Raw genomic sequence first — 8,702 nt, 5'->3', positions numbered from 1 at the left:
AGACACTTCCTTACACAAGACACAACTAAGATTTTAATCCACCTTCTCATTCTCTCCCGCCTCATTAAACTGGAACTCTGTCCTCTCTGGTCTCCCCACCTAACGCATAGCTCCTTTACAATCCATAATGAATGCCTCTGCCAGACTCATCTTCCTTACACGTCACTCTTCATCTGCTGCACCTCTCTGCCAATCTCTTCACTGGCTTCCTCTTGCCTCTAGGATCAAACATAAAATTCTCATTCTGACATACAAAGCCCTCAACTGCACTGCTCCCCCCTATATTTCAGACATTGTCTCCAGATACTCTCCCATCCATCCCCTTCGCTCTGCTCATGACCTCCTACTCTCCTCCTCTCTTGTCACCTCATCACACTCCCATTTACAGGAATTCTCCAGACTGGCTCCCATCTTGTGGAACTCTCTGACTCGCTCCACAAGACTCCCTTCTAGTTTTAAAAGCTTCAAGTGCTCCCTAAAGACTCTACTGTTCAGGGATGCATACAACCTATGCTAACCTTTCTTTATACCAGTTCCTCTCTTCCATTGCTATCCCCTGAACCCCCTTAGCATGTAAGCCTAAGAGTCCAGCTGTTTGTTGATCACCTTCTCAAGATCTGACTACAACAGTGCAACTCTTGACAGGGCCCTCTACCCATTTGATCCCTATAATTGTTTTGCTGTACTCCGTCTTTGTTAATAGCGCTGCGGAATCTGTTGGCGCTCTACAAATAACCGATAATAATAATAATAATATCTTATGTTTTATTTTTATTTTACAGGTAAGTTTGTTTTTATTTTAACTAGGTAGACTAGTTAGAAATAGTTATTAACTATTTACTAGCTACCTAGTTAAAATAAATAAAAAGTTACCAGTAAAATAAAACCTAGCCTGCCTTACACTAAAAACTAACATTACAATAAAATAAAATAAATTAAATTATTAAAATACAATTTTCTAAATTACAAAAAAATAAACACTAAATTACAAAAATTAAAAAACAAAATGATCAAAAATAAAAATGAATTACTCCTAATCTAATAGCCCTATCAAAATAAAAAAGCCCCCCCCCCCCTAAATAAAAAAAACCTAGCCTACACTAAACTGCCAATGGCCCTTAAAAGGGCCTTTTGTGGGGCATTGCCCCAAAGAAATACTTGTAAAAAAATAAATTATACAAACACCCCAATTATTTTTAAGTTAGGGGATGTTAGGGTTATTGTTAGACTTAGGCTTAGGGTTACATTAGGGTTAGGGTTAGGTTTAGGGGTTAATATATTTATGTAGCGTTAGTGATGTGGGAGGTCAGAGGTTTAGGGGTTAATAACTTATTTAAGTATATTTTGTTGTAGGGGGCTTGCAGTTTAGTGGTTAATAGGTTTATTATAGTGGTGGTGTGGGCAGATGGCAGATTAGGGGTTAATTATATTTAAATAGTACACTTTACACAAATTAGCAAGGGCACTACAAGGGCAGGCTTCTCAATTATTTTTATTACTTATGATACCTATTGGGTTGGTATCAATGTATTGTTACTTAATTGTTACTTAATGAGAAGTGGTGCTAGCATTTAATGCAATATTAGTATAAATAGTAGGGATTAAAGTCCCTGAAAGAAATGCTCTTATAGCACTCTTTGCCCAGACTGACATGTAGAGGCAAAGATTGGATTAAAATATAACCTTTATTGTCTGGCCTTTATACCATATGTTGGTGATGGTTCTCACTTATTTATAATTACCAGTTTTCTTGTGCGGTGACTGTCAAATAAATTGCGTGTGTGGCAAATATTAATTTGTCTTAGATTTTGTTCATTTACTCATATTGTGCCTAGGGGTAAATTCAAATGGTTGTGAAAAACAACCTCCAAATGAAGATATGTTACTATTACACACTATTAAATTGTGAGTGTGACATGTATTGATATATCTTTGATTAATTTTATTTATTTGATCTTATTGTGCTCAGGGATAAATTCAATTGGTTTAAGAATTAACCTCCAAATGAGGTATATTACCGTGGCACAATATTATAGGTCACCCCAGTCCTTCAAATTTGCACTATGCAATCATGTATGTGATAGATTTTCTATCTAGGTTATAATATACTCTGGTTGTAACTCTTGTATTAGAGTTTTTTAATATTATTAAGTATATGGGTAGTATATTATCACATAACTCTCAATATTATATTTGTACTAATGTTATCAACATTGATTTACCATGCATATTAATTTGTATCTTCGCGTATTGCATACGCTTGCTTGGTTTTCTATTATTTCTGTAAATATGACTGATATACTGGCACAGAATGTATTCAGCTTATACTTGATATTAGTATTTTCATGTGCTTAACACATATGCTTGGTTTATTAAATGATGAATGTATGTTTATCTAACTCTTATATAGAACTCTACCTGAGTATTATTCACTTATTGTATGTATGTATTTCCCTATATTTGATGGGTTTTATATAGTCGTTTGTGGTATACTCAGAGTATTATTCTTATGTATAGATAATGTACTGTCACCAAGCTATTAGTAGTGTGTTAGTTTATTTTTTTACAACACTAATCCCATAAACTGAATTCATATCTTTACATAATGTGCTCTTGTGCTTTATTAGTTGATTTGATGTGTGCTTATGTTATTTTTATTTTTTACTGAGGTCTGTCTAGGTTGCTGTTTCAAAACAGCCATTCTAGAGAGCCTATACCCGGTATGTGTTATACTTAGAAGTCACTGTATTTAGTATCAACCATACATCATTCATTATTCACACTCACAACATTCATAGTTACTTTTGTAATCTTCCCAATTAAACAGCTGCTTATATGGGAAGTGTGTTCTTGGACATTGAAATCGTTTGGTTATCACACTGTAATAAATAGTAATATTGTTTGTGCACATTATGTTTTAGTTTAACTAGTGAATTGTATTCATTGTATTGTTCTTTCATAAGAACCTTTATAAGCCTCTAAATCCGATACACCTATGTGCTTGATTATTCAATTTACTGTAGCAAACAATGCAATACGATGTTACCACTAACACAAGATAGCTATAAAAGGTTGTTAGATCCTTTGTCCCTATTTATGCAAAAGGTGCACTCTGGCACTTGTATATATGTAATGTAGTAATATCGTAGTCATTATGTTCACATTATATTCACAAAATTAGTGCTACGATATAATATTGCCACTGACATAAGGTCCACCAATTACAGGTTTGCTATCTGTTAATGGTATACTACTGGTATATTTCAGCTAAACGATAAATATAAATTAAAACTGCAACAAATACTGAGACCCCATCATCTCACAGCACCCCCCTGACGCGTTTCGCATGTTTTAGGCTTTATCAAACATACATTCATCATTTAATAAACCAAGCATATATGTTAAAAACTCTAATACAAGAGTTACAACCAGAGTATATTATAACCTAGATAGAAAATATATCACATACACGATTGCATAGTGCAAATTTGAAGGACTGGGGTGACCTATAATAGTGTGCCATGGTAATATTCCTCATGTGGAGGTTAATTCTTAAAACCATTTGAATTTATCCCTGAGCACAATAAGAGCAAATAAATAAAATTAATCAAAGATATATCAATACATATCACACTCGCAATTTAATAGTGTTTAATAGTAACATATCTTCATTTGGAGGTTGTTTTTCACAACCATTTGAATTTACCCCTAGGCACAATATGAGTAAATGAACAACATCTTTAATATTTGCCACACACACAATTTATTTGACAGTCACCGCACAAAAAAACTGGTAATTATAAATAAGTGAGAACCATCACCAACATATGGTATAAAGGCCAGACAATAATAGATCTCACAAGTAATCTATTTCAGCTATCAACGATTAAGTCATTTTAATCGTTTGTGTTTACCCATCTTTTTAATAAAGCAAAATAAAAGTTATATTTTAATCCAATCTTTGCCTCTACATGTCAGTCTGGGAAAAGAGTGCTATAAGAGCATTTCTTTCAGGGACTTTAATCCCTACTATTTATACTTATATTTAAATAGTGTTTGTGATGCGGGAGGGTGGCAGTTTAGGGGTTAATAGGCTTATTATAGTGGCAATTATGTCGGGGAGTGGCGGAATAGGGGTTCATTTTTTTTTTTAGTGGCAGCGATGTCCAGAGCAGCAGATTAGGGGTTAATAAATTTATTTTATTATTTGCGATGCGGGAGGGCCTTGGTTTAGGGGTTAATTGGTAGTTTATGGGTGTCAGTGTACTTTTTAAAACTTTAGTAACGTAAAACTCATAACTACTGACTTTAGATGTCGGTACGGATCTTGTGGTTATAGAGTGTACAGCTCACTTTTTGGCCTCCCATACAAACTCATCATACTGGCGCTATGGGAGTCCCATTGAAAAAGGACTCTTTTAAAAATGCTGTACTAAAAGGTGTGCGGTACCTATACCTACAAAACTTGTAATAGCGGCGTTAGAGAAAAAACAGCGTTATGAAGCATAACATTGCTTTTTCACTCATAACGCAAAACTAGTAATCTAGCTGAATGTTTATTGGAGCACAATAATATTTTATATTAGGGTGATAAAGAATATATATAATGGAGCACCAAAATAATATATAACAGAGCACAAAAATTCTATCTATTGGGTCTTAAAAATAAGATATAAAAGAAGCGCTAAAAATGAAGCACAAAAAAAGAAACAGGAGAAACAGCATTGTTTCCGGTGTGTGTTTGGTATTATAATTTGTAGTTTTTCAGATATGATGCCTATTACCCCTGCCCAGAAACCCTGGAGCCTTGGGCAGGACCACCAGATATGGAGAAGTGTGCCAGCCTCACCACACCCTCTCCAGCATAAGGGAATTGAAGATCGGAAGTAGTTATGGAGCTTTACTGGAGTAAGATACCATCTACTTAGTAATTTTTGTTGTATTTCTTGTAGATTAGCTGTTATAGAAGAGTGGTTTACTAATGTGAATGACTTAAGCCATGCCTCTTGGTCAATTTCATTGTTAAGGTCTCTATTCCAGGCCCCTGAGTATGTGGGTAGTGGAGTGTCAGGAGGTAGTGTGTTAGTTGATTATATCTCATCTATGAGGAAAATATATCCCCACATGCGTCTGTCATTTGCTGTTGTGAACGCAGTCTCCCATTTTCAATTGCATAATGCAAAGAGCCTGTTCTAAAACTGTAGGGTTTACCCATACGTGTTCCCAGTTTGTAATACGGCAGTTTGGGGTTTTCTATAATAGGTAGTAGTGGTGATTGTTTAGGTGAGATATGTGTGCTGGTGGCCAGGTATTTGTCCCATTCATGTAGTGTTTCTAGAGACATGTGATATCTATTTAAAATATTGGGGCACATTAAGGGAGGCGTTCACGTCAGCGTGTCTATATTATTCAGTTTAAATATTTGTCTGTCCATATGAACCCATGCTTTATGTGTAGTATTGTGGGACCATTCTGCTATGCACTGTAATAGTATGACTCTTCTATAGGCAATCAAATCTGCAAAGCCCAGCCCCCCTATTCTGGGGAAGGTACATTGTTTTCTTAGGGACTCTCTGCATTACGCCCGACCACACAAATTGCTCTATGGTTTTTTGCAGTTGAGGCAAAAAGTCTCTTGGTAGGGAGATTGGAATGGTCTGTGAAACATATAAATTTGATGGAGAATGTTCATTTTAATCACCCCAATTTTCCCCAACCATGAGAGTGATTTATTCTTCCATTACGATAGATCTCTACCTATTTCCTCTCTTATTTTTAGGAAGTCTTGAGGGTTTGCCGTGAGATAGATACCTAGATATTTCAATTATGTAGCAGCTACAGAAATGTTATGGTTTGTTTGTAAGAGTTGTATATGCTCATGTGGGGCACTAATGTTAAAAGGACACTGAACCCAAATTATTTCTTTCGCGATTCAGATAGAACATGGCATTTTAAGCAACTTTCTAATTTACTCCTATTATAACATTTTCTTCATTCTCTTGGTATCTTTATTTGAAATGCAAGAATGTAAGTTTAGATGCCGGCCCATTTTTGGTGAACAACTTGGGTTGTTCTTGCTGATTGGTGGAGAAATTCATCCACCTATAAAAAAGTGTTGTCCAGAGTTTTGAACCAACAAAAAACTTAGATGCCTTGTTTTTCAAATAAAGATAGCAAGAGAGCAAAGAAAAATTGATAATAGGAGTAAATTAGAAAGTTGTTTAAAATGTCATGCTTTATCTGAATCATGAAAGAAACATTTTGGGTTCGGTGTCCCTTTAAGGAGTTCAGATTTTGTGAGATTAAGATGGAAATTAGAAAGTGCGCCAAATGTTTCCCTTTCTATCTCTTTAAGGAGTTCAGGAATAGAATGGTCTATATTTGTAAGGGTGTAAAGTATGTCATCCGCATACAATGCATGTTTGTGCTCTGTATCCCCCACTCTTACCCCAGTGATGTTATAGTTGTTCCTGATCTTGTGTGCCAGGGCTTCTATTGATAAAGCAAATCACAGGAGGATAATGGACTGTCTGGTTGCATTTTTTATATTAAATGTTTCCGATAATGTCACTTTTACCCTAACCTAAGCATTCGGGGTAGAATACAGGGCAAACGTCATATTCAAGAAAGAGTCACCAAAATTCATTACCTTCATTACATGACGCAGAAAGGACCAATCAACACAGTTGAAGGAATTCTCCTCATACATCAAGAAGAGGGCTAGAGGCACACTTTTAACCCTTGTGTAATTTATCAACTGTAGTACTTTGGAAGCTTCTCTGCCCGGAAACAAAACCCACCTGATCAGTTGATATGAGGTCTGGTAGAATTTTTTTTAGATGTTTTGCCAAAACTTTAGCCAGAATTTTAATATCAGTAATTAATAATGATATAGGTCTAAAATTTTGTGGAGCAGTAGGGGGCTTGCGTGTCTTAGGAATAATTGCAATGTGTGCTTCAAGCATTGTACTAACAAGATGAGGATGTTCACTCAGGCTATTAAAAATTTGGAGCATTATAGGGGCAAACAATTTGAAAAATGTTTTATAATATCATGGGGTAAGCCCATATAGGCCAGGGCTTTCCCATTGGGCAAATCTTTGACAGCTTCCGTCAGTTCTTCCATTGAGATAGGCGCATCTTGACTATCTGCATCTGCTTTATCTAATTGGGGAAGCCCTAGTGTAGTAAGGTAGTTCTCGATAGATTGCTGTTTTGAGGGTAAACCTTCTGGTTGTGTATTCATGTCTGTTGGTTTTGTAATGCTATACAATATACTATAATAAGAGTTGAAGGCTTTAGCTATTTGTTTACCACTTTTTAGTTGTGTACCATCTGTAGAGTTGATGTAGTATATATATGACTTAAGTTGTTTTCTACAAATTGATCTTGTCAGTAATTTCCCAGGTTTATTGCCCCCTTCATGATATTGTTGTTTTATCGTTAATGCTCTATGCTGATAAGCCTCCATTAAATGTTGTTTAAGTTCAACTTTAGCATGTGTCAAAGTTGTTTTGGTATTTTCGTCAAGGGGATTCTGCTTATGTTTATCTTCCAAAGTGGAAATAGCATTTAAAAGTTGTGTGTGTTTTTCTCTATACTGTTTGAGCAATCTTGCTTTATGCTTTAAAAACTCTCCTCGCATTACGCACTTGTGAGCTCCCCACGTGGTTATCATTGAAGTGTGATTGGTGTCATTATGGGAAAGATATTCTGTAAGTGATTTCTGCAATTCTATCTTGATGAGTGGGTTATCTAAGAGCGAGTTGTGGTATGCCTTTGAACTGTGCAAGTAACTGGTGCGTGGTCAGACCATGTGATTGAATCAATGTCACATGAATTGATAATTTCTAGTCCCATAGTGTCTGTAAAAATGTAATGAATACGCAAGTATTTGTTGTGTGGAGAGGAATAAAAAGTGAAGTCTTTGCTAGTTGGGTGTAGTACTCTCAAGACATCGTGCAACACAAGGTAAGAGAGAGTTGTCTTGACGATTTTAGTCGTTCTGCTGGGAACACTAGTAGTACCAGTAGAGGTATCTACTTGGGAGTCTAGAGAGAGGTTGAGGTTGTATCTACTTGGGGTCTAGAGAGAGGTTGAAGTGAGAAACACAGGTCCTTTTGCGTGATCTATTTAATGAATTGATGTTGAGCTATGTTTGGTGTTTATACTGTCACAAGCGTTATGGGATGTCCATAAAATGTTTCCATCAGGACAAGGTATCGCCCTTCTGAATCTTTTTCTATGTGTGCTGGATTTAGAGGGACTGAGTGGTATGTTAGTATTCCCACCCCACACTTTTTAGAGGGGCCTGAGGAGAAATAAGCCATAAGATATGATATATTATTACCATTTTGGTTCTATACCTCTGCGGAAATTCGTCTCTTGTAGAAATTTTATATGGATGTGTACATTTTTTAGTTCCCGAAAGGCTCTAGATCTCTTACCTAGGTTGTTGAGGCCTTTTGCATTAATAGTTGTGAGTGTGAGGCTATGTGTTCAGAACTTACTGGATTGGTGATTCATTCTGGAAGGGGGGGGAAAGGGGGGGGATAAAAAGTATGAGGGAGGGTAAGAAAGGTTAAAAGTGGAGTAATAGAGAAAGTGTAAATAAGATTGAGATATAGTTATAAGATGTGTCCGGCACATACGGCAGTAAACAAATATAACAATAATCAGTAGGATATTCCTGTAGATAAAAC

The sequence above is a fragment of the Bombina bombina genome, chromosome 3 (assembly GCF_027579735.1).
Source record: "Bombina bombina isolate aBomBom1 chromosome 3, aBomBom1.pri, whole genome shotgun sequence".
Lineage (NCBI taxonomy): Eukaryota > Metazoa > Chordata > Amphibia > Anura > Bombinatoridae > Bombina > Bombina bombina.
Note: the sequence above shows the minus strand (reverse complement) of the source record.